At 42.1% G+C, this 24,040-nt stretch overlaps 1 protein-coding gene across 4 annotated transcripts in view; it reads left to right on the top strand.

Moving 5' to 3' along the window:
• The first annotated feature begins 6,875 nt into the window (after positions 1-6,875).
• Positions 6,876-24,040, top strand: part of RARB (retinoic acid receptor beta) — a 416,875-nt gene continuing 399,710 nt past the window's right edge. For all 4 annotated transcript variants that reach the window (XM_060781909.2, XM_060781904.2, XM_060781906.2 and 1 more), the window contains exons 1-2: positions 6,876-6,982; positions 23,034-23,106. The gene's annotated coding sequence lies outside the window, so the exon portion shown is untranslated. The remainder of the gene's footprint in view (positions 6,983-23,033; positions 23,107-24,040) is intronic.

The following is a 24,040-nucleotide window of genomic DNA, read 5'->3' as shown; positions in this document are numbered from 1 at the left end:
GATGAGGCATGCTTATCTGCTCTCCCTTCCCTTCCCTGTTGTGCTGTTCATGCATACTAGGGGTCCTTCCATACAGCTATATAACCTAGAATATCAAGGCAGATAATCCACAATATCTGCTTTGAACTGGATTATGTGAGGCCCCTTCCACACAGCTATATAAAATCCACATTGAACTGGCATGGTGGACTCAGATATTCCAGTTCAAAGCAGATACTGTGGATGATCTGCCTTGATATTCTGGGTTATATGGCTGTGTGGAAGGACCCTGAGTCCACATTGCCATATAATTCAGTTCAATGTGGATTGTATACAGAGAGTCTGAAAACCTGGCTGTTGGTTACCTTTCCTATGGTAGGAGGGTGCATGCAACTACAATAGAATTAGATAGAATAAAATCACACTTCTTCCCATCTACTGACAAGCTAGAACGTGTCCAGAGAAGGGTAACCAAAAGGTTTGGAAATCAAACTCTATGAAGAATGGCTTAGGGCAGGCCTGTAGCCAGGATATTGATTTGGGGGGGGGGTGAGTTTGATTCGAGGGGGAGGGGCTGAGGATCTACCCTAGCAAACCTTTTGTATCGTTATCCCAATACCCCCATGCATATGAAATATATTGAGCATGGTGATCAGATCATGATATGAATAAACATAAGTTTATAAATAATGTACCAGTAAGGCTGCCTCGCGGACCACCCTGAGAATTTGGGGGGGGGGGGGGCGCTAAAGCCCCTCAGGCTACATGCCTGGCTTAGGGGATTGGGTAGGTTGCAACCTGGCACTGTTTATGTTTCTCCAGCTCTCTAACATGATACCAATATCCATGATGCTTAAAAAAACCTAGGCAAAGCTAGGCAAAAGGAAGAAAAAGGGGACTGAATATAAAAAACCTTTGTGTAAAGAAGCTTTGCTGTCTGAGGCTTTGCTAACTGATTATATCCTATAAAGACTTTTGATTTTAAATAAACTGTGTACTCTCTCTGCACAGAACTACTTTTGAGTAACTGGGTGGGAAAATGATGGTTGTGGCTCTTTGGTGCTTACCTTCAAAGGTAGAAGCTACCTGCAGTTTCTCAAGTTGCTCTTGATGTGAAAGAAAACCTTCAAAGGAACACTGAGAGAGCAAAGGGGGTTAGTAGTTCTTTTAGGTTCTCCTGGGATGGACTAAGCTTTTATCTTTCACCATTCCACTCAAAGAAGGGCATGATATCTATCTATCTATCTATCTATCTATCTATCTATCTATCTATCTATCCATCCATCCATCCATCTGCTAAAAAAAAATCACAATTTTCTTAGAGAAGAACTTTAAAAAAATGCCCACATTGTCCTTCCGTATATCAATCCAGTCCCTCTGCGGTCTCCTTTTCAAAGTCCTTTTGCTCAGTGGTCTAGCTGAACTTGGTAGCCATATGTCAGTCCAATTTAGCTAACCGTGAAGTCCAGTCAAGATACTACAATATTACATCACTTTATTGAGACAAATAGATGATCTTGTGCAAGTCACACTCTCCCACCTCCAAAAGAAGGAAAAGGTGCAAACTCCCTCTGGACACATCCTGCTCAGAAACTTCTTTGATTGCTGTTGTTCAATCGTTCAGTCGTTTCCGACTCTTCGTGACCTCATGGACCAGCCCACGCCAGAGCTCCCTGTCGGCCATCATCACCCCCAGCTCCTTCAAGGTCAAGCCAGTCACTTCAAGGATCCCATCTATCCATCTTGCCCTTGGTCGGCCCCTCTTCCTTTTTCCTTCCATTTTCCCCAGCATCATTGTCTTCTCTAAGCTTTCCTTTCTTCTCATGATGTGGCCAAAGTACTTCATCTTGGCCTCTACTATCCTTCCCTCCAATGAGCAGTCGGGCTTTATTTCCTGAAGTATGGACTGATTGGATCTTCTCTCTGTCCAAGGCACTCTCAGAACTTTCCTTCAGCACCACAGTTCAAAAGCATCTATCTTCCTTCGCTCAGCCTTCCTTATGGTCCAGTTCTCACATCCGTAGGTGACTACGGGGAATACCATTGCTTTGACTATGCGGATCTTTATTGCCAGTGTGATATCTCTACTCTTCACTATTTTATCGAGACTGGACATTGCTCTCCTCCCAAGAAGTAGGCATCTCCGGATTTCCTGGCTGCAGCCTGCATCTGCAGTAATCTTTGCACCTAGAAATACAAAGTCTGTCACTGCCTCCATGTTTTCTCTATCTATTTCCCAGTTGTCAATCATTCTTGTTGCCATAATCTTGGTTTTCTTTGATAGTTCACCTTAATCTCCATAAGTCCAAAACCATTTGAAGACACACAACCACATCATCATAATCATCTTGGAGATCAAGACGACCCAAAGAAAATTAGTGTGCCTGTCTGGGACAAATTCTTCATATTATGTTCAAACTCACTTACTGAACTTGTAATTACTGTTCTTTACTAGTATTTACACTGGGAAAGCTAGAAACAGACATCTTTGTCAGCCCGACTAATGCATTGCATCTATGAAGGAAAGTGTGCAGTCTCCCAGTGGCATTCCTTTGAACCTGGCCTATCTATTATAGAATAAAGATTTCCCGTCAAGGTTGCAGCAATGCTAAACTCCTATTACACAAGCTACATAAAGTTAAAAAGACATTATGAATAGAAGGTTCACTGTGGCGACTACTGGCACATCCACACAAGGTTGTTTCATGCTGACATGTGTTTATTACACTTTAATAATGTTTACATAATGCCTTCTTGAACTCATTATGGCTGTCAAAACTCTGATTCATCTGTTTTTCCTGCATTATTTTTATCTTGAAGGACCCTGTAGTCACTAAACAAAGATAAATTGCCACAGAAGTAAGATAGAAGAGTTCCCATGATAAACAGGTAAAGCAGAAAAGACTCAACATTTTTAATGTATTGTGAGAAGTGTTGTGGCTAGTTATATACTTAAAAGTATGTGGGTTTTCTGAAAAATTCTAGTCTTACTATAACATTACATTTCAAACTAAGGAGCAGCTTAGTTGGAACTATTCTAATGTCGTGGCTATCACTCCCTAATCAACTGAAAGGAGGAAATATAGTTTTGGAAATCTACTAAGATTCTGTTGAATAACATTTGTACCAATTGTAATTTCCCTTCTACAACATCTTCTATTTATTTATTTATTTCATTTGTACTCCGCCCTTCTCCCCACAAAGGGGACTCAGGGCGGCCTCACATAAGCATCAATGATGCTATCAACATATACAATAAAAATCTCAATTAAAACCGTAAAACTCAATTTAAAACATTATACAATACATTAACACATTCATTAACAATAAAATAATGTGCCACCCATACCAAGATCCAGCCAGGTAAATCCAATGTCGCAACGTTCAAATATTTCCTATCCAAGTTGCCGCTAACCTCTAGTCGAATGCCTGGTCCCAAAGCCAAGTCTTCAGTTGTCTTCTAAAGGACAGGAGGGAGGTGGCCAACCTGATGTCCTTAGGGAGAGACTTCCACAGACCGGGGGGGGGGGCACTGCTGACAAGGCCCTGTCTCTCATCCCCACCAACCGCTTTTGCAGTCTTAAGCTTCGTGATGGTTCACAACAGGAGATACGTTCGGACAGGTAATCTGCGCCAGAACCATTCAGGGCTTTAAAGGTTAAAACCAGCACTTTGAATTGTGCCCAGAAGCATATCGGCAGCCAGTGGAGCTGGCGCAACAAAGGAGTGTTACACTCCCTGTACACAATTCTGGTTAACAACCTGGTTGCCGACCGTTGGACTAATTGAAGCTTCTGAGAAGTTTTCAAAGGCAGCCCTACATAGAGAGCATAAAAATAATTGAAGCATATTAACAGTATTTAAACACTTTATCAGGTTATAACAGGACAATAAAAAGCAGCTGGTGGGCCACCACTGAGAAGGCCCTGTCTCTCATCCCCACCAGTTGTGCCTGCAAAGGAGGTGTAACTGAAAGCAGGGCCTCCCCAGAAGATCTTAACCTCCGAGTTGGTTCATAGAGGGAGATGCGTTCCGACAGGTAAGCTGGGCTAGAACCATTTAGGGCAGTGTTTCTCAACCTTCCTAACGCCGTGACCCCTTAATACAGTTCCTCATGTTGTGGTGACCCCCAGTCATAAAATTATTTTTGTTGCTACTTCATAACTGTATTTTTGCTACTGTTATGAGTCGTAATATAAATATCTGATAAGCAGGATGTATTCTCATTTACTAGACCAAATTTGGCACCAATACCTGATATGCCCAAATTTGAATACTGGTGGGGTTGTGATTGATTTTGTCATATGGGAGTTTTACTTGCTGGGATTTATAGTTCACCTAAAGTCAAAGAGCCCTTGAACGCCACTCAACATGGCCAACTGGGAATACTTTTGGGGTTTCTTTGTGTACTGTAATGTTGGCATTGATTTTTTCCATTAGTATGTTGTAAACCGCTTTGAGTCCCCCCAGGGTGAGAAAGGGGGTATATAAATACAGTAAATAAAAAATTAAGAAATAAATAAACATTAGTTCACCTACATTTTTATGCATTTTCTAATGGAATCATTAATAAACAACAAAAGGAAAGATTTACTTTTTCTAATAAATAGCATTACAAACTACCTTAACTGCTTCTGCTTCTCCTCCTCCTGATGCTGCTGGGCTGCTCTCAGTCACATGTCATGTGGACACTTTCCCCCCTGCCTTGAAGGGAATCACTGGTGAGAGCCTCCCTCCAGCCTTACGTACTCTCCCTTGTCCGTGCATGCGCACCATGCTGCCATGCACATAGCATGCCTGCTCCCCTTCCCTGCTTGGAGTCTCAGAAACAGCTCTACCCCTTGGCTGAGAGGTCAGCTGAGAGGTCACAGCAGGAGAGCTTTTGGTGGGAGGATTCGCTGTCTAAGAGGCCAGGCGGAGAGATCTTCAGCCTTCTCTGCCAAAGATGGACTTTGGCAACTTCTCTGAAACCCCTTTTGTGACACCCCCAGGGTCCTGATCCCCAGGTTGAGAAATGCTGGTTTAGGGCTTTATAGGCTAAAAGCTAGCACTTTGAATTGTGCCCAGTAGCAGTAGCAGACCGTCAGCCAGTAGAGTCTAGTTGTGTCCAACTCTGGTGGGTGGTGCTCATCTCCGTTTCTAAGCTGAAGAGCCAGCGTTGTTCTTAGATGCCTCCAAAGTCATGTGGCTGGCATGACTGCATGGAGACTCATTACCTTCCTGCAGAAGCAGTACCTATTGGTCTACTCACATTTGCATGTTTTCAAACTGCTAGGTTGGGAGCAGCTGGGGCTAAAAGCTGGAACTCTCTTTGGTAACCCTTCTGACACTCTCCTCAAGACCCCCCCTCTAGAGTGCCCAACCCTCAGGTTGAGAAATACTGACTTAGAAGTTAGGTAAAGGTAAAAGTAAAGGCTTCCTCTTGACATTAAGTCTAGTCGTGTCCAACTCTGCCGGGTGGTGCTCATCTCTATTTCAAAGAGCCGGCGTTGTTCTTAAATGCCTCCAAAGTCATGTGGCCGGCATGACTGCATAGAGAGCCATAACCTTCCTGCAGAAGCGGTACCTATGAATGTTTTCGAACTGCTAAGTTGGGAGAAGCTGAGGCTAACAGCTGGAGCTCTGATGGTGTTTGGTGACCCCTCTGACACCCTCCTCAAGACCCTCCCTCCAAAGTTCCCAACCCCCAGGTTGAGAAATCCTGACTTAAAAGTCAGGTCAAGGTAAAGGCTTCCCCTTGACATTAAGTCTAGTTGTGTCTAACTCTGATGGATGGTGCTCATCTCTATTTCTAAGCTGAAGAGCCGGCATTGTTCTTAGATGCCTCCAAAGTCATGTGGCCGGCATGACTGCATGGAGACCCATTGCCATCCTACAGAAGGGGTACCTAACTGGTCTACTCACATTTGCATGTTTTCAAATAGGTTGAGAGAAGCTGGGGCTAACAGTTGGAGCTCTGGTGGTCTTTGGCGACCCCTCTAACACCCTCCTTAAGATCCCTCCCTCCAGAGTTCCCATCCCCCAGGTTGAGAAATGCTGACTTAGAAGTTAGGTAAAAGTAAATGCTTCCCCTTGACATTAAGTCTAGTCGTGTCCAACTCTGGCAGGTGGTGCTCATCTCTATTTCTAAGCTGAAGAGCTGGCATTGTTCTTAGATGCCTCCAAAGTCATGTGGCTGGAATGACTGCATGGAGACCCATTACCTTCCTGCACAAGCGGTACCTGTTGGCCTACTCACATTTGAATGTCTTCGAACTGCTAGATTGGGAGAAGCTGGGGCTAACAGTTGGAGCTCTGGTGGTCTTTGGAGACCCCTCTGACACCCTCCTTCAAAGTTCCCATCCCCCAGGTTGAGAAATGCTGACTTAGAAGTTAGGTAAAAGTAAATGCTTCCCCTTGACATTAAGTCTAGTCGTGTCCAACTCTGGCAGGTGATGCTCATCTCTATTTCTAAGCTGAAGAGTCGGCGTTGTTCTTAGACGCTTCCAAAGTCATGTGGCTGGCATGACTGCATGGAGAGCCATTACATTCCTGCAGAAGCGGTACCTATGAATATTTTCGAACTGCTAGGTTGGGAGAAGCTGGGGCTAACAGCTGGAGCTCTGATGGTCTTTGGCGATCCCTGATACCCTTCTCACGACCCCCCCTCCCCGCCCCCAGGGTCCTGACTCCCAGGTTGAGAAACGCTGTCGTAGATCCAAGGCAGGCTTTCCGAAATCCCAAACACTCCTGGTCAGGGGCACGCGCCCTGCACGTGGCTTTCTCCCTCCTGGGTCCAAACCCTGCTCCCATCCCGAGGCAAGCGCCCCATGGAAGGGCGCGGAGGCTGCCGCTGCTGAGGGAGGGAAGGAAGGGGGCGTGGCGTGGCGACACGTGGGCGGCGGCGGCAGCGGGGTTTCCTCGGAGCCGCGGTGTCATTTCTTGGCGGCGAAAGAGGCGTCCAGCGCTGCTCGGCATCAAGGAGGAGGAGGAGGAGGAGGAGGAGGAGGCCCCCGCTCCCGAGGTAAAGCCCCGGCGCCCTTTGTGGCAGCCCCGTGAGAGACCTCGCTCTAGAATGGCCCGAAGCGCGCTGGGTTAAGTCCAAGCGGCGGCGAGGGGAGTTCCCCTTCCTGAGGGGTTGAGGCGCGATACAGTGCCAGCCCGGCTTTGTCGGGGAAAGGGCTCCTCCGGTGAGAAGGGTCCAGGCAAAGGAGCGGGACCGGCTTCTGCGCCTCTGAGGGAGTAGAAGGAGGGGGAAAGCAGGCAGGGAAAAGCACCTCCGAGCCCTGAAGGGCGGCAGGTTGAGGAGAGGCATCCTTGCCCTGTTTCCCGCCTTCTCTTTGCACCTTTTTGGAGCAGCAGAGAAAATGGGGTGAAAAAAGTTTTCTAAGCTTGTGTGTTTGTCTGAAGCCAGGCGCAGAAATCGGGTAGTATTCAGACAGACCCGTGTCTATTTCGATTTGCCAATTCCCAGTGTTTAAGATAGACCTCTTTTATGAGTCTGGTTGAGATATCTCTTTATCTCTATCTGGTGTTACTCATGGCAGGTCTCCAAGACTAGTGGAGTCTGAAAGTATCAGAATTGTGTTGGATTTTAGACTCCCCACCCTCCCCTTCAACATTTTGGGATTCCCATATTTGCACTTATGTACATGAAGATAGAAGGTAAACAATTAAACCTATACAAGTAAACATATAAACATATTTGTGTTTCATCTCTGTACATAATGGAGACAATGTAAACATATAAGCATATACAAGTAAACCTATAAACATATATTCATATTTCATCTATGTACATAGTGGATATGGAATATAAACACTAAACATATATTCATGTTTCATCTATGTATATAATGGAGATAGAATGTAAGCATATAAACATATATGCCCATATTTGCATCTGGGTACATAAGGGAGATAGAATATAAACATGTAAACATGCAACTAAACATAAACATATATGACCATATTTGCATCTGTGTACATAAGAGATAGAATATAAACATGTAAACATACAAATAAACATTTAAACACATATTTATGTTTCATTTATGTACATAATAGGGATAGAATGTAAACATATAAACATTTATGCCCATATTTGCATCTGTGTACATAAAGGAGATAGAATATAAACATGTAAACGTATAAATAAACATATATACACATATTTATGTTTTGTCTATGTACATATTGGGGATAGAATCTAAACATATACATATATATGCCCATATTTGAATATGTGTGCATAAGGGAGATAGAATATAAACATGTAAACATGCAAATAAACATATAAACACATATTTCTGTTTCGTCTAGGTACTTAATGGGGATAGAATGTAAACATAAACATATAAGTGAACATAAAAACATAGTTATGTTGCATCTATGTTCATCATGGAGATAGAATGTAAACATAGAAACATACAAGTAAACATAAACATTTATGTTTCATCTATGTACATAATAGAGATAGAATGTAAACATATAAACATATACAAGTAAACATATACATATAGTTATGTGTCATCTATGTACATAATGGAGAGAGAATGTAAACAAACATATGCAAGTAAACTTAGAAACATTTATGTTTCTTCTGTGTACATACTGGAGATAGAATGTAAACATGTAAACATATTTATGCTTCATCTATGTACAAAATGGAGATAAAATGTAAACATATAAACATATATACCCATATTTGAATCTGTGTACATAAGGGAGATAGAATATAAACATATATTTATGTTTCATCTATGTACATAATGGAGATGGGGTCTTGGCAATGGAACCTAAGAGTAAATATGAAATTCATTTATGTTTACTAGATACTCATAACTTAATTATATGCACAATACTATCAATAAGTTTGTGCATGAAACAAAAAGTTTGTGCACATTGAGCTACCAGAAAGCAAAGGTGTCAGTATTTCACCTATTTGCATCTATAATGGAGATGGACTGTAAGTGTTTCATCTATGTATAACTATGAAATTAATGCATTTCATATACACTCATACTCATAGCCTGAAGATAATTTTATGCATTTTAAACAATATTGTGTTTAAAACAATATTTGTGCACATCGAACCACCAGGAAGCAAATGGAGATGGAATATAAACATATGTAAGCATATATTTATATTTAATCTATGTACGTAAAGAAGATGTAATCTTGGAGATGGGAAACAAGTCTAAATATGAAATTTGTTTACATTTTAGACATACCCTATATACATATTTCCTTGAAGGTAATTTCATACAATATTTTACTAATTTTGTGGATGAAATAGTACATGAGACAGTGAACCATCAGTAAACAAGGGTGTCATTATCCAGGCCAGCCATGTGGACGGTTTTGAATTTTAGAGAATTTTGGGATTCCAGATAAGAGAGGCTCAACCTGTATTGCTAGGTTGAGGTCCTTTCACGGCAAGTATCATAATGCTTCTTGGTTACTTTGCCTTTTTCACAATGCTCCAATTTATGTATTTTATGTCCTTTATTTTTAGCCCACCTTTCTCTTGATACAGGGACTCAGGGCAGCTAGCAATAAACATAACAATAAATCCATTAAGATATGAGTATCAAAATAAAAGAAACAGTTAAATCCTTTGTGTCATTAAGTCATTGAACACAAAGACATCCAAACCATTCAAAATTCACTCCCCACTCCCCAGATGCACTGCAAGCCAGGATGAGTTTGGAAAGCAGCTCAGTTAAAAGTTTGGTATTGGTTCAAGTTCATGTGGCTTTGTTGGGACATCAGGCACAAGGGGACATCCTTCCCCCCTTTTGTATTTTTAATTCTTTCTTTGTGCACCCCCGAGGTTTGCAAACTGCCTGGGTGCCTAATGGGCAGTGAAGCAGCCGGAATCCATCAAAATGATGAAAGAGTTAACCTGAGGGAAAAGGGTCACAGGCTCACGCAGAAGGAATTGGGACACTGTTATTTTTAGCTGTTGTCAGCACAATAAGGAGACGGAGTATTGAGTGAAAATATGTATGTATATATAGCAGATATGTGTGTATATATAGGAGATATGTGTGTATATATGGGAATGAGTTCACTTTTTTGCAGCTTGGCAAAGTTGGAGGGACAGAGATAACAAAATAGAACACCTGGCATCTTAACAAAACTGTTGATACAACGTAAAGATAAAACATTGCAGTAAAAATATAGGATAGATTGGCAATTTGGAGCAACTTCCTTTTTGAATAGCAGAACGACTTCTGAGAAGTGCTAAAACCAGATTGGAAGACTTTTTATCTCATTGATGGGTTGAGATAATCTCCTGCAACAAATGTCTCTCTTGCACCTTTTGTCCCTGTGCTGCTTTTGAGCATCAGGACAGAAGTGGAAAAAAACATGGCCAAGCAGTTAGAAACTATCTGAACGGAAGCCTTCCTTTTTGTAAATGAAGCTTTAAACAGGATTAAATGGCTTGTGTAACTGCTGAGTGCTGCTTAAAGGACTGGTGAAGCAATCATATAGCTGGCCAGAAAGCAAAGTAAAAATAATTGTAACAAGAAAATGAAAGCTTTATAAGGACTTCAGTAATGAACACATAATAATTGATGATACGAGGCTGTAATTATTTTCGTATTTACCCCATTAATGATAGTAATTTAACGTTAATGCCTTGGTATTTTATTCCTTCTCATTTGCAGACAAAAGCACATCTGAGACATCATCAGGGAGTAATTTGATAATCTAAAGTCATGAATAGAAAACACTAAACTATGCTCACAAGTCTGACAACGTAAAGCGGGGAACAAAATAACCTCATTTGATGCTTATTATCTGTCTTTTATAATTCTGTTTACCATCATTTGCATAAATGCATAGCAAAATTGTGTACTAACCCCATTTCTATGGATAAAGGAAACTTTGATGCTCACAGATTTGTTCGTAGACTAATAAACATTTCCTTGGAAAGCCAGTCAAAAAACATACTTTTAGATTAGGTTGAACATTTTTATGGAAGAGAATTCAGCCAGAATACAAATTTGATCTTCCCAAGAGCATCTGTGTAGCCAATTTGAACCAGCTTTTGATTGAGAGGAAATCAGGGACTTCCTTCTGGCCTTTCTCTGTTCACTTTGCAAAAGGCAAAGAGTTTTAATACTCAAAGTATGTACCCATTGTCTTTTTTGATTATTGAGCTTAATCACTTTAATATTTTAAAATGAAGATTAGAGGTATGAATATTTTTAGATGAAGATTAGAGGCTTTCAAACTCTGGTCTGCTGTTTTAGTTATTTGAAATTAAGGATAGTAGGTGCATGTTATTTTTTTTAATGAAAAACACAAATCGGAAATATTTATCTATGATAAATTCACCATTCTTCTGTTCTCCAATGTACTGACATTGTAATATAGGGCCTGTCCAGACAGTACCTTTATCCCAGGATCTTCCACAGCAAACATGAGGGTGGCCAGATGCCGTTCCCTGTAAACACGGAAGTAATAGCTACAAAAGGCAAAAGATGTGAGAATTCCAGGTGCGGGAATATTGCGGTTTCGAATATGCGGATCTTCACATGTCTGTATGTCCCTGCACTCGGAAATCACAGTATTTTTTAATCTGGGTTTGTTTCTGGGTTTTAGATGTTTGTTCCTGATTGGTTGGTTCCTAAAAAGAAGGTGACACTTGAGTAGAAGGCAAGATCTTTGTTTGTGTGCCGGAAACTTCATGAAACATGTGGAGGGCACATTTTCTCTAGCCAGGACAAAGAATGAAAGTTTTGGAATGATCCACTGCAGTGATTCTCTGCATATCAGTATATTTGCATCTTGAGGATTTTTTTAATACCAAAGTTTCTGGCAGAAGTCCTGTGATGGCTATCTTGGTAGCCTCTAAATCTTGCAACAAAGCATCAAGTCTGGACAACGGAGGCAGAAATCCCGGGACCAACAGGTTTGTATGTGGACGTCTTCTGAAGTCCCCGGATTTCTTACCCCTGTTTAAAACCCGTGATTTAGTGCTGTCTGGAAGCGCTCATAGTTTGACTGATGTGGATTTTGGTAAGATGTAAGGGAGCAATGAATATAAATTTGTCTCTATATCATCTATATTATATCTTTCTCCTCACACAACATGCAACATTGCGACATTGACACAACATTAACAAAAGATGGTGTAATAGTACGTCTCATTTTTGTGTTTTAGAACAGCCATCTGTGAAAAGATGCAGCTTTTCTAGTGTCACAGAGCTGTATTTCAGGAAAATACCTATGTCATTCATTAGATAAAACTGGTTTCTGTGGAGTTATCTTGTAGCATGTCTGATCGCAAAAAAATGATAGGCCAAGCGTTAGTTAAAAGGCCTGACTTCCAATTAGAGTCAGATTGAAGAACATTTAATCCTATGTGCATGTGAATGCTTAGGTGTGCATGAAGAGAAAAGTAGCCCATTTACCTGTGCTGAGAACTTGGAAATACAGTGTTCTCTCGCTACTTTGTGGTTCGCTTTCCGCGGACTTGCTGTTTTGCGGTTTTTTTAAAAAAAGAATTTAAAATATACAAGTAGTGAGGAAACACTGTATACCAATTGTTTCTCTAGTGTAGATGCTGCCTCCTCTTCCTTTTTCCCTTCCTCCTTCCCTGACGATGCCTTGCACATCCCACATTTCCCTATGGCACCTCAGAGAAGAGGAGGAGCAGGAACAGGAGGAGGCCTTCCTGCTGGGCTCCAATGTGTCGCCCCAGGCCTGGGCTTCCGCTTCCGGGTTGAGCAGGCTTCCCTGCTGTTACTGCCATAGTGGTGCTAGGCCTGAGCGAGGAGCAGGGCGAGGCTGTCATGGCCCTGTCTTGGCGACCCCTCTGCTGCAGCTGCCCTTATGCCCTGCCCCACCTCTGGAGGAGCCTGGCCTGGAAGAGGAAGGCCGTGAGTGAAGGAGAGAGTGCGTGGGTCAGGAGGGAGGTAGGGGGTGGGCAGTGTGTATAAAGAGAGAGAGAGAGAGATTGAGAGAGAGAGAGAAAGCGAGCATCCCTACTTCATGGATTTTCACTTATCGCGGGTGGTCCTGGAACGCAACACCCGTGATAAGTGAGGGAACACTGTAATGTGTTACAAGTAATAATATTATCTGTTAATTTGTTACTGAGACGAATGTAATGCTATAATAAAATATGCCAGAACCCATATAGGGACAGCTGCACATGTTTAGGAGACATGTAAGTGTCCCTAACAAATGCATGTCTTTTAAAAAGCATTGTGGAATATGCTATTTGAGCAGCACCCAAAGCCCCCTTCCACCCTATTTTAAAGTCCTAAAGATGTATCATACAGCCTTTCCATGGTGCAGTGGGAACAAATAGCATCAGAGAACCATCTCGCCATCACCATCACTGGTGGAATGCTGAGACTTCCAAAGGACCCTGGTGAATCTCAGCACTGATGGCTTCATTGTGTAAATCTGTAGGGAGGTTTGTCGGAGCTTCAATCTTGCCTGCTCATATTGTACCATGGAATGCCTATTAGGCAATTTAGGGCCTTTAAAGTAGGCGTGAGGGGTAGTATAGGAGTCAGTATAGTGTAAGGTCCACATTTGGAATGTTACATAGTACTGGTATTTTGAATTCAGGCCAATGGCGGATTATGTTAAGAGCTTTTCCTTTGAGATGTCTGATTCCATTTTAACTGCCATGACAATATCCTATGGAATATTGTGATTTGTAGTTTATGAAGGAGTGTTTAGAATTCTCAGCCAGAGAGCTTGAATGGCTCACCGGACTACAAACCAGTTGTGGAATGACAATGCTATAACTGTCTAGTATGAAAGAACCTAGGATTTGACATGTCTGAGAGCAATAGGTTAGTTTAAGACAGTGGTTCTCAACTTGTGAGTCCTCAGGTGTTTTGACCTACAACTCCCAGAAATCCCAGCTAGTTTACCAGTAGTTAGGACTTCTGGGAGTTGAAGGCCAAAACATGTGGGGACCCACAGGTTGAGAACCACTGGTTTAGGACATTCTGTGGGATCCTCAAGCTCTGCCCTACAACTGATGCAAATAGGGTGATCTGGGGAACTAGGTGGGTTGCCACAACTTTTAGCTTGTTATTAGTGAGCACATCTTCACTGACACTTGGAGCCGGTTTGGCTGAAACTGGTTTCACTGTGTAGGTGATTATATTGCCTTGCCTGGAACTGGTTTGAGGCTTCATCAGTTAAGAGGGGAGGTTATCCATTACCCCTGCCATGAGGTCAGTTAGACTGCTGCCTCCCATCCATGCCCTTGAGTCATTTTTAGGCAGTCCCCTTTCTGGATTTCATAATGTGCTCCAGCAGGGTGGGTATCTAGAATGCACTCCGCATTTTGCCCTGGATCTGGGATACACTGCTGCAGTGCATTAAATGGGCTGAATTCAGACTTTCCTGCAACTTTTAAATCTGTTGTATACTCCTAATAGTAGAACATCCTGGTATCCCCTGGGCAACGTCCTTGCAGACGGCCAGTTTTCTCACACCAGAAGCGACTTGCAGTTTCTCAAGTCGCTCTGGACACAATTTTAAAAATTGCTTTAAAAGTTCTACTGTGAGACAGCAGCATTACTGTGGAAATCAGAAAGTACTTCATCTTTAAGTATTCTGTTCTCAAGTATTCTACTCTCTTAGATTTGTTTGCTTCTGATTGAGGTGGGTTGTTGATCACTTATCCTCTCTGTTTTTTGGAGAAGACATTGATTTTAGTTATATTGGCCCCTTCTACGCTGCCATATAATCCAGATTATCAAATCAGATAATCTGGATTTTATATGGGAGTGTAGAAAGGACCATATTTTATTAGGACAACCTGGAATTGAGACATTAATCTTTTTGAGTAAAACTTTTGACACATAACTATTACAAACAGGGCTGCAAGCAATATTCCTTTTCCCTCGATGGACTGTCACCTTGTCGTGGTGAGGGGGCTTGCGTGTTCCGATGAACCTGTGGGCACAACAACTGGAGTCGTGCACTCCCAGGAGTGGCCGCGGGGGAGGTCCCAGACCAAGCACAGTCCGAAGACCCAAAGACCTCAACGGCGGAGCAGGCGGAGGATAACATGGCACATGTTACAACGGCTGCGAAGGCGGAAGAAGGCTGCAACAGACTGAGAAGCCACGGTCATTGTGTTAAACTACATCACCAGTGGAACCTCACTCTGTGAAGACTGTGTGTTGTTCAGTTGTGCACTGACCTCCACACATTTAAAAAACCCACGCACAGGCGTCTTCCAAAGAAAATAAAAACCAAGCAACCAAAGTCCCATGGCGATCAGCGAGTGGCGACGGGGGCAGGACTGTGAAATCTGGAAGCCCCTAGTCACAGACTGGCACATGGGCGGTGGGTACGGACTCAGTCGTTCTACCTCAAGGTCCGAGGCAGTTGAGTAGTTCGGCAGCTGTATCCGCGACTGAGTAGCCCTTTTTAGGACCCACTCTGCTCACCCCACACGGGGAGGGGGCTAGAAAAGGTGCCCTAAACATAGTCTGCCTCACTTATCCCTGACTGGACTGCCGCGTCCAGTGGGGTCACCATCCTGCGGCCAAAAAAGAAAAATGAACTTCGGTACGTGGAACGTACGGACACTGATGGACAACAGTGGCAGTGAACGCCCCGAACGCAGAACTGCCATCATCGCAAGGGAGCTGGGACGTTTCAACATCGACATAGCAGCCCTTCAGGAGACCCGGAGAGCAGGAGAGGGACAGCTGAAGGAAGAAAAAGGAGGCTACACCTTCTTCTGGAAGGGACTGCCCGAAGAAGACCAAAGAATGCACGGAGTTGGCTTCGCTATAAGAAATGATCTGATGAAACATCTGTCCGAAGCACCCACTGGCATCAACGAACGACTCTCAACCCTCCGAATCGATCTTGCCAAAAACCAACGGGCAACCATCATAAGTGCCTATGCACCAACACTAGACGCTGATGAAGACATCAAGGAGAAATTCTACTGTCAGCTGGACACCGTCCTATCGGGGATACCTAAGGAGGACAAAATCATCCTCCTGGGGGACTTCAATGCAAGAGTCGGGCGAGACTTCGACCTGTGGCCAGGCACCATAGGAAAAGACGGGGTTGGAAACAGCAACTCGAATGGCATCCTGCTTCTCACCAAATGTGCGGAGCACAACCTTGTCATCACCAACACGCTCTTCCGCCAGAAAAACAAGTTCAAGACATCATGGAAGCACCCCCGGTCAAAGCATTGGCATCTCTTAGACTATGTAATCACACGTGCCAGAGACCGCCGTGATGTACTCCTCACAAGAGCCATGACAGGTGCTGACGACTGCTGGACCGACCACAGGCTAATCCGATCCACGATGGCTATCAAGATCGCCCCCAAGCGCAGACTCCAAGGAAGAAAGACAAGGCGCAAAATGAACACCCAAGCCCTTCAGGAGCCCTCCAGGCGAGCCCATCTCCAAACAGCACTCAAGGACCATCTACCCACAGTACACCCCGAAAATGTTGAGGAACATTGGAACAAACTGAAGACCTCCATCATCCAAGCCTGCGAAGAAACTATTGGATACCAAGCCAAGAAACATCAAGACTGGTTTGACGAAAATGACATCGAGATCCAACAGCTAATCGACAAGAAAAGGAAAGCCTTCCAAACATGGCAGAGAGACATCAACTGTGCTGCTAAGAAAAAGATCTACGCCAGTGCAAAAGCTGAGGTCCAAAGAAGGACAAGAGAACTCAAGAACATCTGGTGGACAAAGAAGGCTGAAGAAATCCAACACCTGGCAGATACCCATAATGCTCAAGGATTTTTCAAAGCCACAAAGGTCATCTATGGGCCAAGAAACCATGGCATACAGCCTCTACGCTCATCAGACGGAACCAAACTCATGAAGGACCAAAAGTCAATTGCACTACGTTGGAAAGAACACTACCAAAGCCTCCTAAACCGCAGCTCCAGTGTGGCCGAAGAGGTCCTCTCACAAATCCCGCAACAACAAACCAGGGATGAGCTTGCAGCACTGCCTAGTTTGGAAGAAGTCAGCAATGCCATCAGCCAACAAAAGAACAACAAAGCCAGCGGACCGGATGGGATCCCTGCTGAAATCTTTAAAGAGGGAGGACCTGCGCTGACACACCAACTCCACCAGCTCATAGAAAAAGTGTGGGTGACCGAGAAAATCCCAGCAGACTTCAAGGATGCCACCATCATCACCCTCTTCAAAAAAGGGGAAAGAACAGACTGCGGAAACTATCGAGGTATCTCCCTTCTAACCTCTGCTGGAAAAATCCTCGCAAGAATCCTTGCAAACCGCCTTCTGCCCCTCTCAGAAGACACCCTCCCAGAATCCCAGAACGGCTTCCGCCCCTCCAGAGGAACTGTGGACATGATCTTCACTGCACGACAGCTCCAAGAAAAATGCAGGGAACAAAACCAACCTCTGTACATGGCATTCATCGACCTTGCAAAGGCATTTGACACAGTGAATCGCTGCGCTCTCTGGACCATCCTCCAAAAAATCGGGTGCCCAAGCAAATTTGTGAACATCCTGCGGCTCCTCCACGATGACATGATGGCAACAGTCTTGGACAGCAATGGCTCCCAAAGTGACCCATTTAAGGTGGAATCGGGTGTCAAACAGGGATGTGTTATTGCCCCAACTTTATTCTCCATCTTCATCGCCATGATACTACACCTTGTTGATGGGAAGCTTCCCACCGGAGTGGAAATCATCTATCGGACAGACGGCAAGCTATTTAACCTCAGCAGACTGAAAGCCAAAACCAAGGTCACAACAACATCTGTTATAGAACTCCAGTATGCTGATGACAATGTCGTCTGTGCGCATACAGAAGAAGATCTACAAGCCACTCTCAACACCTTTGCAGAAGCATACACGAAGCTTGGCCTGTCATTGAACATCGAGAAAACCAAAGTGCTGTTCCAGCAGTCACCAGCCGCCCCCTCTCCAATGCCAGAGATACAGCTTAATGGTGTAACATTAGAAAATGTCGACCATTTCCGCTACCTTGGCAGCCACCTCTCCACCAAAGTCAACATCGACGCCGAAATACAACACCGCCTGAGCTCTGCAAGTGCAGCATTTTCCCGAATGAAGCAGAGAGTGTTTGAGGACCGGGACATCCGTAGGGATACTAAGGTGCTTGTCTATAAAGCTGTTGTCCTCCCAACCCTGCTATATGCCTGTGAGACGTGGACTGTCTACAGACGTCACATGCAGCTCCTGGAACGATTCCATCAGCGCTGCCTCCGGAAAATCCTGCAAATCTCCTGGGAAGACAAGCGGACAAACGTCAGCGTGCTGGAGGAAGCAAAGACCACCAGCATTGAAGCAATGGTCCTCCAACATCAACTCCGCTGGACAGGCCACGTTGTCCGGATGCCTGACCACCGTCTCCCAAAGCAGTTGCTCTACTCCGAACTCAAGAACGGAAAACGGAATGTTGGTGGACAGGAAAAGAGATTTAAAGATGGGCTCAAAGCCAACCTTAAAAACTCTGGCATAGACACTGAGAACTGGGAGGCCCTGGCCCTTGAGCGCTCCAGCTGGAGGTCAGCTGTGACCAGCAGTGCTGCAGAATTCGAGGAGGCACGAGTGGAGGGTGAAAGAGAGAAACGTGCCAGGAGGAAGGCGCGTCAAGCCAACCCCGACCGGGACCGCCTTCCACCTGGAAACCAATGCCCTCACTGCGGAAGAAGATGCAGAGCAAGAATAGGGCTCCACAGCCACATGCGGACCCACAAGGAAACCCATGATGGAAGACCATCTTACTCGTCCAACGAGGGATCGCCTAAGTAAGTCTTTCTTATTTGGGAGAAAATGTTTCTTGGTTCTTGGGAATCCCCATCAGGAAGAATACCAGTTATTGCAAGACTATTATGAGAATCTGCACTTCAGAAAGTATTGGTTTGCACAAAAATACATGTGATTTTTTCTGCACAGAAATGTGTTTCTGCAAAGAAAATGTATTCCTATAAAGAAGATGGGAGTGCACTTTCTGAGTAAAAAGTGTATTCTTACACAGTAAACATATTTTCTCCAAAGAAAACAATGTGTATTTCTGAAAAGAAGATAAATTTCTGTATATAATTTTTTTCTGCATAGGACTCACATGTATGCTTGTTTAAAAAGCAGGTTTTTTGCACAATAAATGCGTTTCTGTATAGAAAAAATGTATTTCTGGAAGCACAGACAACTGTCAGGAAATGTACAGAAATCTTTGTGTTCTCATCCAATGGAGACAATACTGCAGAAGGCTATTTGCAAACTGCAGCAGATTTCTAGGCCTTAATTCTCATTGCTTGACACTAAGGGCCTTGCTATACATGAAAATTAAGTAGCACAACAGCATAGAATCCTGTTTTCTTTTAATATACTGGTTCAGTTCTTAATAGCTTCTTTGTAGGAGATGATTACAAGAACTCTACAGTAAACCTACATGATTATAAATGGATGGTACTTTGCTATAACATTAGAGGCCATTAGAGTATTAATTCACTATATAAAACAAACATAAACAAGAATAATTGTTTTCTAGAAAACATCAAAGGAAACTCTTAGGAAGCTATAGATCTTTTGTTCTTAATGGGGTTAAATACAGAACATTACATGGCTATTTTATGAAAACATATATGTTTTTAGTCTCATTGTTAGCCAACGTGCACGGAACTCTAAAAATGCATACAAGAAAAGAAGCGAAGTTGAACAGGCCAGTTATTCTCAAGCTATCTATATAGAGAATCATAATATTTTACTCAGTAGCTATATTCAAAATGGTTTTGTTGCAGCTAGCACATCTACCATGTCTAAAAGAAAAAAAAAAAGCTTGAATTGTTTGCCAAAGAACCAGAATACCAGCATGATGGCCCACTGTTTTGGAGAAGACTATTAATAAATTTATAGACATTCTGTGACTATACAAGCAGCCCCTCACATTTGTAGATATGACTTTTGCAGATTTGATTAGTCACTGATTTAGTTCAACCTTTCTTTCTCGCAATCTTTAGGTTTTCTAGTGTGACTTTGTAGTCAGCATCTGCCAGGTGTTGTTGTTGTTGTTGATGATAATAACAACAATAATAATATGTTTAATTTTATACCTGCCACCATCTCCCCGAAGGGACTCGGAGCGGCTTACATGGGACTAAATGTTCATAAGACAATAAACAAACAATCCATCAACCAAAAACACAATTAAAATAAAAACATAATCAATTGAGCATTTGCCCAGTTAAAAACAAAGTTAAATAGACATAAAAGTATAGACAATTAGTATTAAAACTCCATCCAATCAATACTCAAATCCAGGAACCAGGTTACTAAAATGCACATGACCCTGCTATCCAAAGGGAAAGTGCAACAGCATACTATAGGACTATGGAATTGGATGGGGTAAAGAGAGCAACGCCCTATCTGGTTAACTAGGGACTGGGCATTTATAAATGTAGGTAATCATTCTTGAATGCTTGCTAAAACATCTAAGTTTTCAATTTTCTGTGAAAAGTGGACAGAAAGCCTAATCTCCCTAGGGAGGGAGTTCCAAAGTTGATGATAGTGTCACACTGAAGGACTTAGGGATCCCTAGACAGAATATATTTCAAATAATCTCTAGGACTGGATCTACATTGCCCCATATCCCAGTATCTGATCCCAGATTATCTGGTTATCCCAGATTATCTGGCAGTGTAGACTCACATAATTCAGTTCAAAGCAGATAATCTGGGATCAGATCGTGGAATATAGAGGTCCAGCCTAGGTTCTCCATTGAAACTTTTTTGGTTGAATTTCAATTTATTTAAAGTAATCATAGTCTTTCAGTTCATTTTACCAAATATAATCTGCTTAACCATAATTTTGATATCACATGGAATTGCTCTGAATCCATTGAAACTTTATGGTCATTGTCTACTGGAAGGTAACTATAGAGTCATATTGGAGAATCTAGAGATTTCTATAGAGGTGTTCTCTCAGGGTCCTTCCACACCCATATAACCCAGAATATCAAGACAGAAAATCCCATCTGCTTTGAACTGGGTTATCTGAGTCGACATTGCCATACATTCAATTTCAAAGCAGATAATGTGGGATTTTATTCAGGTGTGTGGAATGGGCCTCAGATACAATAAAATAAAATAAAAAGTAGATTTTTAAACATTCATGGTTTTTCCACTTCATGGAGGTTCTGTGCCCCTAACACCAGCAAGTGTGGATGACTGTTTATATTATTTTTCAGTTGCAAGGATATTAAAACTTAAAGCAAAATTGTTAGAGATAAACGCATGAAAAAAATTAAATTGCTAGCCTCAAATTGTTAACCCCCCTATGTCCTCTCCATACCCTTTATGTATCCCATCATTGCTATTTGCCATTGAATGAGAACCACAGTGTAAACAATCCATAGAATTTATTTAGAAGTTGGTTTATTGTATTTAGCAGCAAGTAACTTCCTTTCTCTGACTGGTTTTCTCAAGAAGAACAAATCCCAGTTTTTTTCTCTATGGCTCTTTTTTCAGAACAACCCAAAGAAAGCAAACTGAATTGCCACTGATATAATAACCACAGAGCCAAGCTGAATAGTTTATTTGGCTGCGTCTGCTGTTACACTAGTATATTGTCTATTCAGGACAAATCAGGTCCCTGTATATCCCTAGCTGTGGACTATTGAATCTGCGGATATAGAATCTGTAGGGCCAGCTGTGCTTTACTCCCTTTCCTTGCTCCATTGTGGATCTTTATCACTCTTCAACAGCCAGTTAGTATTTCATGCATGCTGAACATACTTTCTCCTCACTGTGGTGTTTTTAAAAGATGCTTCTCTTCAAATGATATATTTTCCTCATAATTTCTCTTCAAATGATATATTTTCCTCATAATTTGTTAGCATTTCTTTAAACTTTGACATTCCCTCAAGCCTGTTGATGTGTTATTCTTTTACATGAACAATGCTATCTTGGAATTCATTATTTAAGGGCTGACAACTTAGTGAATTTTGCTCACAATTTGTTCTCATTTTATCTTAACTTTTCTTAACCTACTTCAATGTCATAGAAACAGATACATTTCATAGAGAAGTACCTTTAAAAGCAATTGATGTAGTATATGTGTGATCATTGTTGTTACCATAGATATTCATAGCTAGCAGTAGGAAAATGTGCCATGATGTTTCCCAGTTCAGGGCTTAAAGAATGGTAGCATAAAGAATGCTAGCATCCAAATTATCAAAGCAGATAATACAGATTATCTGCTTTGAACTGGATTATATGGCAGTGTAGACTAGGGACTCTTCTATACACTGTCAAATAGTCCAGGTTATCAAAGTAGATAATTCACATTATCAGTTTTGAACTGGATTATATGAGTCCACACCAAATAATCTTATTCAAAACAGGTAATATGAATTTTATATGGCATTGTAGAAGGGGCCTAATGTAATCCAGTTCAGAGCAAATAATCTGGATTTTATATGATAGTGTAGAAGGGGCCTCAGGCTGTATCTACACTGTCACATAATTCAGATTATCGGATCTGATAATCCAGATTATCTGATTTGAACCAGATTATATGGCAATGTAGACTCATATAATCCAGTTCGGTAGAATAATTTGACAGAAAGCCTTTTTTCAAATACAATAGATTTAATGTTTCTTACCTCTGTAATTTGTAATTAATGCGGTTTGACACCACTTTAATTGCCATGGCTCAATACTATGGGTTCTGGGATTTTTAGTTTGATGTGGTGGCAGACTCTTTGGCAGAGAAGGCTAAGGACCTTGTAAAACTACAGCCATAATATAGTTGTAGTTTTAAATATAGTAGAACAACTGTCTAGTTTTTATTTTATTCATAGAGTGAGATTCCTTATATTGTGGAATAACATTGTAAACGTGTGTGTGTGTTACTAGTGTGACACATTGTACACCACTGTAATCTCCTTTTGTTTAATATGTATAGAATTGGAAGTTGTTTTATTGTGTTATTTGTATGCTGCTGTTCTTTGTGATAATAGAAGATGGGAAATATTTGATCTATGGTGGTTTTGCTTCTTAACTACCATCTCTTCAAGCTCTTCTCTTCCTTTTCTAGGTGAAGGATATGTCAAATGTCATCTCTCCATCTTCATTACTTCTGTTTCTCAGATGCCATAGTTCAGTAAGAGGTAAGTTTAAGTACTAATTAAAACAGATCTTCAGAAGAATAAATATAGGAAGCTAATACACACATGATTTTTCTGGCCACTTAACTGAAATGATGAGATTGTGTGCTATCCCCTTTTCACCTTATTGTAGCATCAGTACTTTCCAGTCTTTTATGAGTATTTTTAGGACTGTGAAATGTTACATTGCTGTTTGAACAAGAGTTACAGATCACCATGATTCTGTTTTGTTAAGAATGTGAAACTAGAGTTTGAAGCTAGTTTTATGGGTTATAGTTTCAAGGGAATTTGGCTAGTCTTAATACAGTTAACAAAAGGAGAGGGATACATGTTATAGAACAGATTGTCGGACGTTTTTGCAATTTGAGGGCCTGGGTAGCGTGAAAAGCAATAATTCATTACTTTTAATAAATAAAATGGTATATTCCATTTTAACTATGTGTAGATTATATGAACCACATCAGTACTCTGAGATAAATAGAATTCCTTGAGTAGATTGCTATTGCATCCATGTTTATGCTTGCAAGAAATAGTTCCTGTAAGTAAAGAAAAGAAAGAAGTTAATAAGTTCATGGAATTTTGTTTTTTGTTGAATGTATGTTGTTTATTTGTTCAGTCGCTTCCAACTCTTCTTGACCTCATGGACCAGCCCATGCCAGAGCTCCCTGTCGGCTGTGGCCACTCGCAGCTCCTTCAGAGTCAAGCCAGTCAGAATACCACCCATCCATCTTGCCCCGGGTCAGCCCCTATTCCTTTTTCCTTCCATTTTCCCCAACATCATTGTCTTCTCCAAGCTTTCCTGTCTTCTCATTATGTGGCCAAAGTACTTCATCTTTGCCTTTAATATCCTTCCCTTCAATGAGCAGTCGGGCTTTATTTCCTGGAGTATGGACTGGTTGGATCTTCTGTCGGTCCAAGGCACTCTCAGAACTTTCCT

This window comes from Anolis sagrei, chromosome 6, assembly GCF_037176765.1.
Source record: "Anolis sagrei isolate rAnoSag1 chromosome 6, rAnoSag1.mat, whole genome shotgun sequence".
Classification (NCBI taxonomy): Eukaryota; Metazoa; Chordata; class Lepidosauria; order Squamata; family Dactyloidae; genus Anolis; species Anolis sagrei.
Note: the sequence above shows the minus strand (reverse complement) of the source record. Positions and strands in the feature narration are given on the sequence as shown.